General features: G+C 36.1%; 1 long non-coding RNA gene across 4 annotated transcripts in view; it reads right to left on the bottom strand.

Moving 5' to 3' along the window:
- Positions 1–8,187, bottom strand: part of LOC112662989 (uncharacterized) — a 38,078-nt gene extending 29,891 nt beyond the window's left edge. For 3 of the 4 annotated variants that reach the window (XR_003138983.2, XR_003138981.2, XR_003138982.2), the window contains exons 1-2: positions 8,132–8,182; positions 6,173–6,267 (exon numbers count right to left, since the gene is read on the bottom strand). This is a non-coding gene — a long non-coding RNA (uncharacterized LOC112662989). Of the gene's footprint in view, positions 1–6,172; positions 6,272–8,131 lie in introns of all 4 variants that reach the window. The other variant, XR_004807224.2, reaches the window with a different exon arrangement.
- Between the last annotated feature and the right edge of the window lie 10,668 nt (positions 8,188–18,855).

Raw genomic sequence — 18,855 nt, forward strand, 5'->3', positions numbered from 1 at the left:
TGTGTGTGTGTGTATGTGTATATTTCATTGACTTGCATTCTGTGCCTATGCCAAATTCACTTATTAGCTCTATTAGTTTCTTTATAAATTCCTGTGGAGTTTTTAAAGTGCATAATCATGTTATTGTCTTTTAACATTATTTATGTTTTCTACGTCTTTTTCTTTCTATTACATTAACCAGAACCACCAGCACAATATTGAATAGAAGTAGTTTGAGAAAACATCTTTTTTTTTTTTTTTTTTTTTTTTTTGAGAAAACATCTTTGTCTTATTCCTGATGTTTTTGAGGAAAAAGATTTGATTTCTCAAAATTAGGTACGATGTATGCTTTAGGATATTTGGAGATGCACTACATTTTAAAGATGTTCTATTTTTTTGTCTACTGAGCATTATTTAGTATGAACTGGTGTTGAATTCGTCAAATGCTTTCTCAGCATCTATTGAAATAATATGGTTTTTCTTCTTTATTCTGTTAATGAGGTGAATTACATGGACAAATTTTCAAATATTAAATTCAACATTATATTCCTTACTTGGTTAGAGTATATTACCTGATGTATGTATCACTAGATTTGATATGTGTCTCTCTCTATATATACTCTCTCTCTATATATATATATACTAATATATGTATATATATATATGTTTTTTAAAGATATATTTATTTATTTTAGAGAGAAAGCACAAAAGCAGGGAGAGGGATTTGATATGTGTCTCTCTCTCTCTCTATATATATATACTAATATATGTATATATATATATGTTTTTTAAAGATATATATATTTATTTTAGAGAGAAAGCACAAAAGCAGGGAGAGGGACAGAAGGAGAGAGAGAGAATCCTCAAGCAGACTCCTTGCTGAGCACAGGACCTAATGAGGGGCTTGGTCTCAGGACTCTGAGACCATGACCTAAGCTGAAATCAAGAGTCAGACACTGAACCAACAGAGCCACACAGGGGCCCATGTATGTCTATATTTTTAAAGGAATTTTGTATCTATAGTCATAAGTTGATTGGTTTATAGTTTTTCTTTTTTTTTTTAAGATTTTATTTATTTATTCATGAGAGACACACAGGGAGAGAGAGATGCAGAGAGACAGGCAGAGGGAGAAGCAGGCTCCATGCAGGGAGCCCAATGTGGGACTCAATCCCGGGTCTCCAGGATCAGACCCTGGGCCAAAGGTGGCACTAAACCGCCAAGCCACCCAGGCTGCCTGGTTTGTAGTTTTACTTTTAAAAGCTGTTATATTTTATTATAGTACACATAATATTTGTATTGTGTATAATGTATTTACAAACATGTTTATTTATTATATATGATATGATGAATCTCATATATAAATATACATATTTCCTTTAATTTTTATTATTAGGTATGATATCTTTATCAAATCAGGTGGGAAATTTTCACTTTTACTTTATTATTTGAATAAAGTTACAATTAGTATTATGTCTTTCTTAAGTACTTGGTGAATTCACCAGTGTAGTCATCTGGACTAATAGAAAAAAAAAAAAAAAGAAGAAGAAGAGGAAAATAAGCAACCAGAATGATAGAAAGGACACTAAACAAAGGAACTCAAGAGGTCAGAATGAAGATCCTGGTTGCAGAAATACATAAGCAATCTCAAATCTCAATTCTCTCCCCATTTTAAAATTCTGTGTCTCTTTGCTTGTGGTCTAACGTTCTCAAAGTGTTATCACCCATGTTTAAGTCAAATGGCATCTTTTGGCCAAAGTTTAGGAGGGGGAGGAAAGTGACTGAGATTGGTATACCCAAAAAGAATACTTTGAAAGATGGAAGGCTGTTCCTCCAAAAAGTAAGTGCTGTTACAGAAATGAAAGAGAGAGAAAGCAGTGAATGAACAAAAAGAGTAGAAGTTCATAATATATCAAAATTGCTTGGTTTTCATTACTCTAGGATCTGAAAAGAGGGTTGAAATCCATGTGTTATTAGGAGAGGGGATTCATTTTCTTAAATTTAAGGTATATTACAGTTTTTCCCAAAAACAGTTCTGATGAGAAATAGTTTTTTGTTCCCAAAGAAAGTACACTGGCAATAGCTATACATCTTGAGTAGATGAGTTCCTTTTAACAACATGTATATTTTTAAACCTCAAAGTAACCTACAAGCATTTTAATTGCTAGAGTTGCTGGAGTTAATCCTCCAATCACTTTCTAGCCATTGTTGTAAATAATAATCTTCATTAATGCAATGACACTAAACACTAATCTTCTAATTTGCAGTAAGAAGTACAAGGAAAGCATAAAGATTGTTGCTCAATAGAATTCTAAAAAAGGAAAAAAAATGTCATGCAATTAAAAACCTTATAGCTAAGAGAAACCCACACATTATTTAAGATACTTAATTTTCACAACATGCATGGATGCTAATCTTTAAAAAATCTCATACACTAAATGGAATTTTAACTCTCTTTCTTAGTTCTTTCTCTCTGGGATTGAAAATTAACTTTTCCATCAGGAAATGGAACTTATTCTCTTAATTATTTATTTTCTTAAGCAATTTGGATTGTTCAGCTTTATATGAAATATGAATTAATGGTCCTTGTGTGATGAATTAAAAACCTTAATGATAATGAGAAAGACAGTTGGTGATGGCAACAAAGAGTGTTCTGATGTTTGAATGTAATTGTTTGAAGTTCATACGTTACAGAAGTTACCGACTTTACTAGTTTCCAGTCCAAGATTCAGAAAAAATTCTTTCTAGGTGAAATAAAATGCTTATTGTGAGCAAGCACAGATGAAAAAGATTTGTTCTGTGTCCCGGGATGACGGAATTTGTGAGTAAAAATGGATCTTAGTGATCATTCCAAGTTAAACTTCTCATATCATCAATGAGTAAATAGTTCCTGAAATATAAAATGATTTTTCCGTTTTACCCAGTTAGCTACTAGTTTAAGAACCAAGAACTTAAGATTCTCTCTTCAGTATTCTTTCCCCTTGGGCTTTGTATGGATCATAAATAATAAGAATTACATCTATAAAATGATTTTAACATGGCAGGTAATATGCTAATTGGTTTATCTGCATCTCTAAATTAGTCTTCATAATAACCCTAGGATGTGGGAAAGCCAGGTTGCAGATACGTGTATTCTGTGCCCTCCTCTTCCTCTCAAATGCGATTCCTCTTCTATGGCCCAGTGCCATTCATTTCCCCCTTTTTTCATCCTAGCTGAAATTTATCTTTTTAAAAATTCTGACCTGCTATGAATGACTCTTAACAAATTTTGTTGTCTTTTCATATGATGTTATCATATGAGAATAGCATGCAACTCCATCTTTTTACAGGGAGGGGTCTTCTTCCCACCAGCTAGAGTGTAATCTTCCTTGAGAGTAACAGTGATTGTTTCTGTAACTTATTAATGTTCTGCACAGTGCTTTCCATGCATGTGGTAGGTGACTGACAATTCCTCTTGTGTGACTGGTTTAAAAGGTAGCATTGACAAGAAAGCCAATAAAGTTTTTCTCTAGACACAGAAATTTGTTACCTTTTGTACATTTGCCATGTGGCTCGGCGGGAGATGGTTGATTTCCAAGTTCAACTTCCTTTATTCCCCAGCATCTACTCCGAGGACAAGGAACAGACAACTGGGAAACTGGGGTGGGATGAGGAAGAGGCTTTCTGGTCAATATCAGTGATTATTACCAAAAATTTTTTAAAGTCCTGTTTAAGGGCACAATTTTAAAAAACACATTGTGGAGAGCTGGGTACTATAGTACAAATCATCGAACATCTATTACCTAGTTCTGCCTCCATGGACTGGGAAATAATCTCTTCTATGTCTAGTTTTAGTCTCAACACTAACTTTTTGTCACCTTGAAGAATTAACTTACCTAACTGGGTCCTAGTTTCCTCTGCTGTCAGATTAAAAATATGAACAAGTGAATCCAGCCCGGTATGGCTCCCTTGAGCCTGTAGCTACCAATGAAAGCAGGCACCACATTGAATGGGAGACCTCAGATCATACTAGGCTTTTAAACCTTTCTCTACACGTTCACACCTGGTCCTACACTGCTTCCAACTTCACTGGCTGGCACCACTGCTGCTTGTTTCTCATTCTGCAGCAAAAAGTTGAGGCATGATCTGTGGTAATTGGCACGGAGTTGAAATTTAACAGGGTGAGTGATTATGGTCCAGAATGTTATCTGAACTTCAGCCAAGAAAGCCAATATTTAAGTAGAATCTATTTGGCATCCACTAACTCTCATTTATTCAAAAAGGGCTTCTCTGAATTGAAGCTTCTTTGAAATATCAACTTTCACATCACCTTGTGACCATCAGCACTTGGTAGGAGTAAGTGTTTTACCATGTCAGCTAATACATCATGAAGCCAATGGCAAGATGAAAATCCACTCACCGGGTAGGAATTCTGTTTTAAGTATAATTAAAACTTCCTTCATTATTACAAAGTATCAGAATACAATGCAAATCTCAATTATTCCTCATGAAGTGACTTGGAGTGTGACAGGACAATACCCCTATTCTATCCCCACTTCCATCTTAACACATTTAAAAAAAAATACTGTCTGTTTGTTTTTTCTTTCTTTCTCTGTGATCTTTAGAGCAAAAATGTTCTGCTTGGACTTTAGTTCTCAAGCTTTAAACTCCTAAGACAGATGAGCAGTTGAACAATAAGACATCTGGTAAGCAAAGATGCTGCTAGCCAGGGAATCACCATGGAAACCACCAAAGACATGGATTATGAAGATGAACAACTGTGAGTTAATTTCTTCTCGGGGTTGTGGCATTTTGGTTCATTGATTCATATGTTGAGGTGTCTTTTAGAGGAAATGCTGTCAGAGACACAGAAGAATCTCTTATGATTCATTATGGAATAAAATTCAGAACAAGTCAGGCTCAAGTTCTTCAAGTAAGAAAAACAAACATTTAAAGTATCCCAAAGAAGCATAAATTCCTGCTAAAATGCAATCATGTATGACTTGGAAATTGAGCTACTAAGTATATCCTAAGAAAAGCATTATTGGGGGACTGCGGTGATTTCTGTCATTTCAGGTGTTAGATCATAGAATTCTTCTGTGTAATGAATCATCAGATGGAGTCCCCCTGTCCAACTCTCCATGCTTATTAAATAGCAATTAATGCTAAATGCAAAGTGTAGGTTAAATCCAGCTATAGTGTATTATATCTATTTTGTATTCAGATTACATAAAATGTAATAAATGGCAATGATTTTAAAGTTTAGAAATACACTACACCTTAAGAAATATAATGAGTCCCTTTTGAAGACTGAAAAGTTGTCAGATAGAATATAATTGATTAGTAAAAAAATGAGTTGGAAAGGACCTTGAAAAATCACCTGATACAGCTGGAAGTCTTTAATTTGCACTCCAGCAGTTAAATATCTAAGCCTTCTAGAACAGATAGATGCCTGTTCCCTACCTGACGTTCTCCAGGGAGGGAGTCTCGACAACTTAATTCAATAACCTTTGCCAGGGTTTTATCACTTTGACAGTCTAGAAGTTCTTCTTTATATTCCACAGAAATCTTTCCTGGAGCCTGTTTTCTATAGGTGGGTTTTTGGTGGACATAAAACGGAAAGTGTTCTGTGTCTTTCTCAGAAACATTGCTCACATAGCCAAGTTGTTGCCTCTTAATAGTATCTTCTCCAGGCTAAATTATAACCATTCTCTTGTGCTTTGAACATACAGGATATATTCCTTGGTCCTTTGGAATTCCTTTTTCCCTGACCATGAATTTTTGAAATAGGAAAAATAGCTTCACTCTATCTTACATGAAGCTCCAGGGAAAAGAATAACAGCTAAATTTGTCCAGTACTTTGCAATATACAATCCATTTCACATGCATTATTTCATTAGATCTACAACATCAACCCTGTTAATTAGGCAGAGAATGAAATCCTCATTTATATTCTCAGGATTATGTAAACCAAGTATTCATGTGGATTAAAGTACTGGTAAATAAACCCAATTGAAAATATTGGGTCCCTGAAGCATTACCAGACACAGAGCTGTCTGCTTTGCTATATTAGTTGAGGTATTTACATGCTATTTCATATACTCATTAGAGACTGAATATGCATTTTATAGTTAACAAAGCTAATTTTATTGTATTCCTGGTATGTATTTTCATAATATTGTATTTATAGTGTATGTTTTTCCTAAGGCCATATACCTGGCAAGCAGAAGGGCTGGGGTTTGAACTTGTGTTTCCACAATTAAGGGGCACAGATTTTCTTGCTTCTAAACAGCTGACTCTTTCTTGGCATTCTTTCTTGGTAGAGATATAAAACATAACAAAATAACAAAGTACTATAATGAATATATTAGATAATGTCTGAATCAATGCTTACCACAAAATGTATTACATAGTAAGTGCTCACTTAACATTAGTTCATAGTATTAATATTATTAGAGCTAAATGCACAGTAAAGGAATAAAGCAATTAGATCACTAAAATCGATGGAAGTGATTACATCTAACTTTAGTCCAATAACACCTAATAAATCCTTTTGTAGGACAATACTTAAAATGCAATTCATATTACTTAGAAGAAACTTCAGATTGACTTAGAAAACTAAAAGCCAAAAAAATGCAACACATGAATTCTCCAGGAACTGAAGAAAGCTTGATATTAGGAATAATCAAGAGTATATCTCTAAGTGTAGTGCTACAGATAAATTAGGTAAATTATTATAGTGGACATTAGATACAAATGTCTACTGCTGTGAAATGTCTAATATTTCAAAATCAGTTCTTTAATATTCTATCCAAGAGAATAATGAATAATTTATTCATCTCTTGACTATGATCATCAGTATGTGATGCTTCTGAAATAGAGACTTCTCATTTTGAACCCTTTTGCTTTTAAAGGTACTCAACCAATATGATAAGAAATTCTTTTCCTTACCATTAAAGAACTGCAACTGCATTGTTTCTTTCTCTAAAGTAGGACAATGACTTCTTTCCTAGTATTAAAAGTATAAGTAGGCTCTTTGTACTTTATCTACTGAGAGCAATAAATCGAGGTTTAAGGCTTAAAGGTTCTGAATTCTAGTTCAGCTTTGCCACTTGGTTGTTCTACCAACACGTTACTTAAATAGTTTCTCAGTCCCCTTGGTGCTATGGACAGAGAGTTTGTGTTCCTCCAAAATTTTAGGTTGAAACCTAATGCCAAATGCGATGGGATTAGGAGGTGGGGCCTTTGGGATGTGCTTAGGTCATTAGGGTGGAGCTTCATGCATAAGATTAGGTCTTTGTAATAGATACTCAGAGAGCTCCTTTTCTCTTTCCTCCATGTGAGGACACAGTGAGAAGCTGCCATCTAGAAGCAAGCTTTTACCAGATTACCAAATCTGCTGATGCCTTGACTTTGAATTTCCCAGCCTCCAGAATTTTGAGAAATAAAATCCTATCATTTATAAGCTACCTAGTCTAAAGCTTTTTTTTTTTTTAATAGCAGCCCAAATGGACTAAAACATTTACCAAACAACAATGCTTCTATTCACAGAATTTTTTGAATCAGATAATGCAAAAGAAAGCACTTTGAAAATAAAGCATGGTCTCCCCCTGCCCTCCAAATAGATGAAGTTTTATAAATAGAAAGCACTTTTTTTTTTTTTTTTTTTTTACTGTGGCTTTTATTTTTAAATTTCCTTATAGCTTTTAAAATGTTTATTTATGTTGATTAATCAGGACCATACTTCTTTTCTTTCTTTCCGGTCGTGTATTCCACACCTTCTACCTGCAAAACTCTTACACAATTTTCAAGTTTTAGTCAAGCATTCCCTCCTCTGAGAATCCTTAATTAAGTTTCCAAGACTGAGATGATTATTTCCTCAGTCTGTGATCTCATCTCTGGCCAAATAGTCACCCTGCTAGAGTTCAAATCATACATTTAAATATCTGTTTCTTTTACTCTACTGAATGCATCACATCAATCAAGTCATGTTCCCCTCAAATACACCTAGTGTTACAAGGGCTTATAGTACTAACTACTATACTTACCTTCAGGAACATACATTTGAATTTGAATTTGAATCTCATTCTCACTCTTCCCTGAAATAAGTGCACACCCATATAATCACAAAATTATGCAAATATTATGCAGAAATTCTCCCACTCCCCCACTTACCTAGCTTCCAAGCCTTGTGCTGCTCAAAGATCTCCTGGAAATTCCATCAATCCCTCTCCATGATTTGTCACCAAATTCTCTTATTCCCTAGGCAACAATGAGGCTCATATGGGCTGCCATAGGTAAGGGCACACCTTTTCTGGTCAGATTGTCTTAGACTTGAACCTTAACTCTGACATATGTTTTTGTAAAACCTTGAACAAGTTAACCACCTTGAGTTCCTGTTTCCAGACCTATAAAACTGGCATAAGGACACCAGTGTGTTGAAAGATATGTATATCTTTGCAGTGGGCTCAATGCATAATAGTTATTTTATAAATGTGAAATACTATCATTATGGGCTTTCAAGTTTGACAATTATGAGATAAAACTGACACCCCCAATAATCAGCTGACTTTGGATAAATTTCAGCTTCTATGTATGTGTGTCTGATAAACACACACACACACACACACACATACCTTTTATGCTACAAAACAAAGAGTAATAACATCATTATATTTCAGGAATTTATCTTTGAGTGTATGGGTACAGGGTACCTGCAAAGGTAGCACTGTATCACTTCTCTCAATGTTTGTCTCCTGCTACAGGTGATCTAATTAGCATCCCATTACCCAGGCCTGCTAAACAGAGATGTTTGCTAAACAGAGATGTTTGATTAACAGGAATCAGTTCTTCCCCTCCTTGTAAGTAGAGATGCACCTTACTTTTAGCCTTCATGACCTTCGAACTCTATATTCCCTGCAAGGTGTGTATTCTTTCTTTTGAGCCTCACAACCACCAGCAAGGTGAAGTAGAAAAGACAATACTCTTATTTATGTTCATTTAAATAATAAAGTCTCCAGAGTTGAAATACTTTAGAAATTTTCCTAGGGTCACAGAACCAGTAACAAAATCATAGCAAACCAGCAACCTCAATGATCATTTATTGAGTTTTTGCTGTGCGCAGGCCAGCATAATTGGTGTTTTAAATGTTTTGTCTCAATAGTAGGAGATAGGTATTGTTTCCATTTTAAAGGTAGAGCAACTGAGGCTGACACTTGTGATGAGGGCCCAGAGACACGATTAGAAACAAGAACTGATCCCAAAACTTATGCACCATCAAACATTCTCACAGGCAGCAATGTCCGATAGACCTGTGGGCTCCTGCATGTGGCTGGGTGTGTGGCTGCTGTGGTTTGTGTCCTGACCCCCATCATACAAGCTATATGACTGTGGGAAAGTTCATCCAATTAAAAAAAAAATATTTATTTATTCACAAGAGACATGGGAGGGGGGGCGGGGAGAGGTACAGAGTGACACAGGCAGAGGGAGAAGCAGGCTCCATGCAGGGACTCTGACATGGGACTCCATCCTGGGTCTCCAGGATCACACCCTGGGCTGAAGGCAGCACTAAGCCACTGAGACACCCAGGCTACCCAAGTTCATCCAATTTTGTAAACATCTATAAGATAGTGATATTGTAACAGTCTCAATGTCAGGATTTTGGAATAATTCAACACAATAATACATGTTTAGTAATTAGTAATTTAATAGTGTTTAGTAATTAGTAATTTAATAAAGTGCATATTGCATTCTGAATAACACCTTTTGTTATTATTTTATCTTTGCTATGTCAGTTGACAATCCCCATGTCTTGTTCATTTTCTTTCTCATAGACAAATGGCTTTTCAATTCCTTAGATTAATACTCTTGTAGTAAGGAAGAAAATCATGCTATCATACCTCTCAGGGAGGAGGGGGCTGGTTTCTTTTATGCACTGTTCTTCCCAGCCCACCCAAAAAACCATTACTTCTCCCCAGCATTCCTCTACTTCTGCACTGATTTGATTGTTCATTAAAGCTACCTTCCTCTGAGGAAATGTGCTCCTCTTAAAATGGAAAAGAGGATGTCTATGAGAATGATAATAAAAATGGAAAAGATTATGGACCGTGTCTCAAAGGAAGATATCCCTTTTATTAGAAACAGATTAAAGGAAAGGAAATCAATCTTGTGAGATCATGAGAATCTGGAAGAGTCCAAAGTTGATTTATTTATTTAAGATTTATGCCCGGTCTACTTCCATAAAGGATTCAAGGTAGTCACAGACTGGGCTAAAATCATTTTTTTGTAATATGTTTCAGACTGGAATTAGAAGTTCGTTTTCTAGCAGATGGAGTTAAGCTGATTATACCAAATGAGCTATTGAAAATCAATACCATAAAACCATTCCATTAGTACCTGTACAATCATCCCAGGATTATAAGTAATATTTATATTCTCAAACATTGACATTTTCAGGAAATGAGATGCAAAACATTTGCACGAGGCATAGCCACCTGTGGTTGCTTGGCTTTGATGATTAAAGCATGTTGCTAATGAGGCCAAGGTCATGGGCTAGCTCCCTACATAGCCCAATTATCTCTCCTCTAGTCCCCTCTGTTCAACTACGAATGGAACCAGATCCCTGCAATAGCTGCCTTGCTATAACGTGCAGGGGGTCATTGAAGCTAAGAGAGCATTACTGGATCATGACAAATACATCCCCACTGTTGGATGAGCACTCCCAAGTATGTGGCACAATGTCTATCTTTTTCCTATGCAAGAGACTGAGCACACACACACGCCACCCTGGAAGAGGCAGGGTGATACAGAGGAGGAAAAAAACATCCACTTTGTGCAGTCAAAGGAAATTCAGATCCCGTCTCAGCTTTGACATATACAGGCAGCAAAGCTTTGGATAGATAACTTGCCTCAGTTTTCAAAATCACAAAATGGGTGATATATTTACTTTGGAGGGATGAGGAAGTATTAAAAGATGTAATACACATATGGCACTTGTATTAGACACACCAGTGATTTTAAAAACCTTATTTTACTTTTAGTATAAACCACATATTCTAGTACGTTCTTTAAGAAAAACTATTTTATTTATTTATTTTGGGAAGAAAGAAAGAATAAACAGTGGGGAGAAGCAGAGAGAAAGGGAGAAGCAGATTTCTTGCTGAGCAGGGATCCTAACACTAAAGGCTTGATCCTAGAACCCTGAGATCATGACCTGAGCCAAAGGCAGACGCTTAACTGACTGAGCCACTCAGGCACCCTCTAGTAAGTTCTTTGCATACATTATCTCATTTAATCTTCATAACACCTCATGAGTTAGGTTATTGCTATTTTTTTTCATAGTGAATTAAAGCAAGAGTTAAAGGTTTTCAGTCACCGGCCCAATGTCACAGATGACACTAGTTCGTAACTAGTGCTCAGATCTAAGCCAGTCACACTCCTGAGCCCACACACTCATGTCGTATGCTATACCCACGTTGCTTTCCCTAAGGATGCGCTGCTATTATTATTCTATCCTCTATTACCTGGCCTTTAAAGATGTGGTCCATTCTTTGACACAAAAATATAATTTTATCTCATCTGGGCTGCCTGCCACTTCAGCACAAATCCTTTAGATGGTACCATTCCTATCACACTTCAGGAATCTGCTAGAGCCACTTTTGGTGGTGTATTTCCTCAGGGACCTATGTGACATAAATTCTCCATCTCAGGAGACTTTTGCAAAGAATCTAATGTTAAATATATAAAGTAAACAAGAACCACAGATTACTCCCCACTCTATCTGTATACATCTATTTTTACCTCTGGGAAGTCTAACAAGATGAATTTTCTAAAGCAGATTTACTGGAAAACTACACGAACACAAGGCCATGGCTCATTATCCAGCTGTACCAATGACTTGAAATTGCTACTTCTTTTTTTGTAAGTAGCTCCCATGCCCAACCTGCAGCTCAAGCTCACAATGCTGAGATCGAGAGTTGCATTCTCCACCAACTGAGCTAGTCAGATGCCCCTGAAATTGCTACTCTTGAAGGTCAAATAAGCTATATCAATCAACCTGATAGTGCCCAAATATTCTACTATTATGAACATAATCCTTTTATCTCTGATAGAAGACATTACAGCTTCAGAAAAATTTTCATAGAATGGAAATCCAAAAAAAAAAAACAAATTTAAAAAAGGAATGGAAATCCAGAGATTCCCAAGGTGACAGAGTTTTTGCTCAAGAATATTGTTGGTTGGCTCTTAACACTAAAGTTTTGATTTCTGAGTTAGTTTGATGAGTGGAAAGACATGAGTGTCGGAGCAAACTCAGACTGATGTTTGAATTTTGAACCTGCTACTTACTAGCACTTACTATAGTGAATTAATTGCCCTACCTCTTTGAACTCCTGCTTTCTCATCTGCAAAATTGGGCTAATAATAATATGTAATTCCAGTTCACAGTGACAGTTATTAGAAGTGATGTAAGCAATATGTTTGATGTCAACTAATTATTATATATAACTATTAACCATTATAGTTAGAATTTCCTAGAGAATTACTTCTGTTGATTCAGGAGTATGAGGAGATATAGCCTAGGCCAATCTTCTTCCAAAGAAGTCTCTAATTATTTCTTGAACCATGACAGTAGGAGTGTCAACCAGGGTCCAGATGGCATAATCAAAGTCAGATAATTTGATGACAGTTTATGAAAACTGGACTATTGATAAAGACATGGGACAGGCCAGTTATTGATCAGTTAGCTATTGCTATATAACAAAAATACCTTAAAATGTAGTGTTTCAAAGCAACTATTTATTTTCTCATATTTCTGTGTAGCTATTTAAACTGGAATCAGCTAGGAAGTCCCTCTTCTGCTCTTGCCTGGGTAACACATTTAAGTGCAAAGATCTGGCAAATTGAATAAGATTAGATGGTCCTGACAACGTCATTCATGTTTCTGATGGTCAGTGCTTAGTTGTTGGCTGGGTCAACCTCTTCTTGTGGCCATTCATGTTCAAGGAGTCTAACCATTCCACATATGATACTGTCAGGTTTCCAGGAATAGAAGGAGAGAAGTTACAAGTCCTCTTGAGGTTGATGCTCTGGGACTTTAAAAATGTCACTCTTACCACATTGACTTGGTCAAAGCAAGGGACAAGTTGAGACTTGATTGACAAGATGGGGGTGGACTCCACCTCTGTATTGGAGGAGAGAAAAGTCACATTGTAAAGGAGTATTCATACAAGGACAGGAGGAATATTACAGCCAATTCCTGAAGCAATCCTACACAGCAAACCTTTGGGTCAAAGGGAAGAGGAGCCATAGAGAGAAAATCACATCAGCTGCCTTGAGAAAGGTAATGATGGTAGAAGGACCTCCTTCCAATTCCCTTATGGTGTCCCTTATTGGCCTTATTTAATAGGAAGCCAGAGACAAAGCAACTAATTAATACTTAGTCTTTACAGATCATCCTCATAGAACAAATAAAAGAGCAGAAAGGTGTGGAGAATGAATCTGGAGGAACAAATGGAAGATATCTAGCAAGAGAAAGGAGGCAGTATACCATGATGGATATAGAGTGTAGATTTTGTAGTTGGCTGGACCAATTTGAATTGAATTCCTGGACTGATATTTTCCTACATGGTACCTGTGGAGCCATTTCTTCTCTATCAACTTTAGATTTTCATTTGTAAAATCAATATAAAAGAGTATCATCCTTGTAAGATGATTGTGAAGAATAAATTAGATTATACATATGTTACTTAGCACAGTAATGACAATGCATGGTTAGCAATTAAAGATTTGAGAGTCAATAATCATTAGAAAAAGCCAACGCATACTTCTTATGATTTTCACAGTGTTGCTCAGAAGTTGGGTCTTAATTTTCTGATGAATTGTTTCTTTTCTCTTTTGAACTTTGTCTGAGTAGGCAAATCCTGACTGGAAGACTCCAGAGTTCTTTCAAGCCTAACAGCCCACAGAACTTTCTGCTGCTGCTCATTGCCAAGGCTCACATCCTTCAGCAGAGGCAAGTGCTTTACCTGGACTGGTGAGAGAGGCTGGTGGGCCAGGGATTTATACAAATGTTATAGGTGTCTCATTTACCAGCAATTTCTCTTCTCAGCCCCTTGCTCCACATGAAGGGAGTGCATAATCAATCCCCCTGCAGTGGAAAATACAGGGACTCCAGCTGGCAAGAATAATTGGTGTGTAGTGAAAGAGAGAAAGGGAAAGCACTTTGTGAAAATTGGTCCCCCAGAAGCAGCCTCTTCCCTCTAGCATACTCATCCTGTACTCTGGTTCTGTACATTAATGGTCTAAACCATAATTTTCAGTGGAGGCTAGACAATGCTCTCAGAAAACAAGATCTCAGCATTGAGGACCCAGAGGCACGAAGCCATTCCTGCATCCTCCAAGGAAACATGTATGGTCTGGGATTGACAGAGGTCTTGGGGAATTGGAATATCATCTAATGAAGCATTTCCCTCAGGGGTTTGGGGACATTATTGGGACATTTCATTGAAATTATTGTAAATTTCGTATATATAGTGGTTATTGTGATCAAAGAATTTTGGAAATACTGTATTAGACCAAATTAATGCTTCTTTATTGCAGGACTTCTAGGATCTTTTAGATTGATAAAAATGCCTTGTGAAACTCCCAGAAAGGGGAGAGAACAGTACACCTTAAATGTAGTTGATCATGGGAGATGCCCTTTGGGGAAGGATCTCCCAGGCTCAATATTTCACAGTTGAAATGTTAGGAAGGGACAGGGTTTCAATAAATAAAATCAATTAATTTCTCTCTGTTCTCTGTCTCTGTCTCTGTCTCTCTCATTCTCCATTTCTAATATGGAATCACACAGAGAAGAAAGGACCTATGTGAGGTTTCTTAAAATGTTGGGAGTTTGGCACAGATGGTTTTATGACTAAGTTTGTGCTAGCCTATCTCAAGGATTAAAATTCAATGAAAGTTTTAAAAGGGGCTGTGTCCCTCATGAACCAAACTCTACTGGCTTTTTAAATGTAGGACATTTGTTCTGAACTGAATTATTCTCTCACAGAGATAATTGGGTTATGCTTCTTCTATTGCTAGTCTCTCACATTGCAGCCTCTGGGGCCAAGGTTGTGTACTTTTTCTCTGATCTACCAAGCCTTTTAGGAACCATCAGCAACATTTCTTTCACATGGTAGAAAAGATGGCAGGTCAGATGGTGTGACAGTATAATACTAACCTCATGCTTGTGTGGAGCTTTTAACTCTACATAGTACTTCTGCATACTGTGTGCAACTTTATTCTCACAACTCTCTGTAAAAGGAACAATGCAGGTAGAACACGGTTCTTTAAATACTAAATATTTATATGAAAGTCAACAGAACCCTAAAACAATAAAGATATAGATCTAAGTTCTTATATTTTGACACCTTATTCTGTTTGTTTGTTGGTTTTTTGGTCTAAATGTGCACTTCTTTTTTCTTTTTTTAAGATTTTTATTTATTCTTGAGAGACACAGAGAGAGAGGCAGAGACACAGGCAGATAGAGAAGCAGGCTCCATGCAGGAGCTTGATGTGGGACTTGATCCTAGGACTCCAGGATCACTCCCTGGGCCAAAGGCAGACACTCAACCACTGAGCCACCCAGGGGTCCCTAAATGTGCTCTCCTTATAGTATGTTTTATTAAATTTGTTTCATATGATTGTCTATGAAAAAATTATGTTGTCTGATAAAATTTAGAAATGCTCCTTTTTATATAATGTATATCCCTCAGAGAACCACAATACAGAGAACCATACTGAAGCCTCTCAGAAGTCCTATAGTAAAGAAATATCATTTAATTCATTTAACAGAATTTATTTAAAAATGGACAGAAATCTTACATGGTATATCACTTAAAAGTAGCTTATTTGACAAAGCAAATTTAAGGATATATTGCTCTAAAGCATACAAAGTATCAATGGACAGCAGGGACAAAGAAGGAAATAATATTTGTTGGGGACTGACACTGTCTCAGGTGATTTACATGCACTGGCTCATTTAATTACCACAACGGCCTCATGTGGTAAATACTAATGTGCTTTTTTTTATGAGAGGAGAATCAAGTTCAGAGAGGTTAAGTGTATGATTCAGCATCATCCAACTGTAAAATGTGATGGCATTGCAAATTGATCTCTCTTCTTCCTGGCTCTAGGAAGTGGACATTCACTCTGCTTCTCTCCAAACATTCTAAAAATTTCCTGTAAATTACTTCAAAGTCTAGTTTTCAGGAGAGCTTCCCCACCTTTCCAATTACACTTGCTATCTAAGCTCATTCTCGTACCGACACAGCCTTCTCTAATTTCTTCATACATTTCTCAGTTCCTGGTTGTCACTTTTTGTCTGGTGCCATTAGTTTTGATTTTAAGATTCCTCATGTCTAAATTATGAATAATTTATGAACAATCATTAGTAACAATTACAGTTATAAACATTCTCAGTACTTTGAAAGAAGGTAGATACATACCCAGACACACACACGCTCAGAGTAAAAGAAATCCACGATCCACAATCAATTGACAATCTGAGGATAATGCTGGTAGAATTGTAATTTCTTTTAAGTGTTATGTGTGCAGTACATCTTCAGCATCTCATAAAACAGGCTATATAAACAGTATTTAGTAGCACTTTGAAACTAAGTTTATCTTTGCACTGTCATTATCATAAAGCTGTGCTATTTCCAAATAATCAAAGTAAATGGAGCATTGCAGCATTGGTAATGACATGTATGTGTGTGTGTACACACATATTACATATATGCATATATATGCAATTGTATACTATATATATGTTTGTGATATGTTTATATATTCATCTTTGTGTATGTGCATGTGTATATGTACACAGTTTCGAGTTTGTTTTTACATTGCCAATTACATAAAATGGGTTTTCTTGTCAGACTATCTGGGTTTTATTTCTAACCCTCCATTCACTATTTGAACTTGGCAAGGTTTTAAAACTCATTATATTTGCTTCCTATTACTGCTTTACCACAAACTTAGTGGCTTACAAAAACGCAAAATGGATCTCCATGGGCTAAAATCAAATTTTTGGCAGGCCTGCATTCCTTCTGGATGCTCTGAAGGAAAATCTGTTTTCTTGCTTTCTCAGCTTCTAGAGGCTGCCTGTATTCTGTGGATTGTGGTCCCTTGTATCTTCAAAGTGCAAATGTATCTTCAAAGCCTAATCCAGTTTTTCTCACATCAGATGACTCTGACTCTTCCTCTTCTTCTACCTCTAGCTTCCACCTTTAAAGACCCTTGTGATTACACTGGGCCCATCTGGATAATTCAAGATAATCTTCTCACCGCAAGATTCTAATTCAATCACATCTTTAAAGTAATTTTTTGCCATATAAGGTAATGTATTTACCAGTTCTGAGGTTTAAGATATGGACTGAGATAGGAGTGGGGGAATGGGAAAGCTTTATTCTGCTTGCCATACTGATTATTCTAAGATATTCTATTATATAAATAATGGGGCCCACATTTCAGGATTTGTATTTATGATAACTGGAATAACTGAGACAGCATCTGATAAATATTATGAGAAGAAAGAAACATAATTTTTTGAGTGAAAAACTTTTCATACAAAACTACAAATTTTTAAAAAATATTTTATTTATTCATGAAAGGCACAGAGAGAGAGAGAGAGAGAGAGCAGAAACACAGGCAGAGGAAGAAGGAGGCTGCATGCTGGGAGCCTAACATGGAACTCGATTCCGGGTCTCCAAGATCACACCCAGCGCTAAACTGCTGAGCCACCCAGGCTACAAAACTATTCTTAAGGTATGGTTGAAACCAAAGTGACATGGTAATTAGAAAGTATGTTTTCTAAGGAGGGTACTTGATGGGATGAGCACTGGGTGTTATATTATATATATGTTGGCAAGTTGAATTTAAATAAAAAGTAAAAAAAAAAAAAGAAAGTATGTTTTCCTCATTATAGTTGCCCAGAAAATTTTATCTTCCTGATAACAGAAAAAAGTGAGGCTGGTTTTTATTTACTTCTTTTAGGAGTTACAAATCAATTTCATCTCACTGATGCCAACAAAGTTAGTAGTGATAGTTGCCCATGGCATTGTAGTAAGAAGGATTCTGATGTTCAGTAGGAAGGATCATCTGGGTGTAGGAAGTTGGGTTATCCATGCCACATATTGCTGCCTTTATTTCACTGATTTGATGGGAAAAAAGAGCAGGAGGGTACAAGATAAAGAGGAATTACAAATAGAATTTAATGAAAAAAATGTGAATTTCTCATTTTCTGTTCTGTTAGAACTATCCACTAGTTTTGAGGAATAAGTAGCACAGCAAAAACCCCAAGATGAGTTCTACAAATAAAAAATCTTTTAGAAAAGATATAAATAATAATCACTAACTTATTAATTTAACCTTTTGTAATTGAATAACTTGTGTTTATTTTACTAGATACTTACTAGAATTTATTAATTACTACCCATTTGTTTCTAAATAAATCCCATTCATTAAGAGCTTCCTATGTGCCAGGAACTGTGTTAGGTTCTAGAGATATAAAAATCAACCAAACCCCACATGGCCTCTATCCTCATGGAGTTTACAGTTTATTAGAAATTATAGGAATTAATTAAGACAAATAGATTTTTAAAAAACTATAGGTTTGATAAATGTTAGGGGAGAATGTATTGGTGTCATGAGGGAATATAAGAGGAGGGTTTTATTTAATCAGAATGAATAGCATTTAATTTGATGAAAGAAGCAGTAGATGAGTGAGGGCAATAGGAAATTCCAGAGAGAGATAATAGGATGTGGAAAAGTCCTGTGGTGAAATGGGGCTCAACATGGTTGGAACAGAATGAAGTTCTGTTGTGCTGGCACCTCAAAGGCCAAGACTACAGTGCTAACAG

This window comes from Canis lupus, chromosome 20, assembly GCF_003254725.2.
Source record: "Canis lupus dingo isolate Sandy chromosome 20, ASM325472v2, whole genome shotgun sequence".
Classification (NCBI taxonomy): Eukaryota; Metazoa; Chordata; class Mammalia; order Carnivora; family Canidae; genus Canis; species Canis lupus.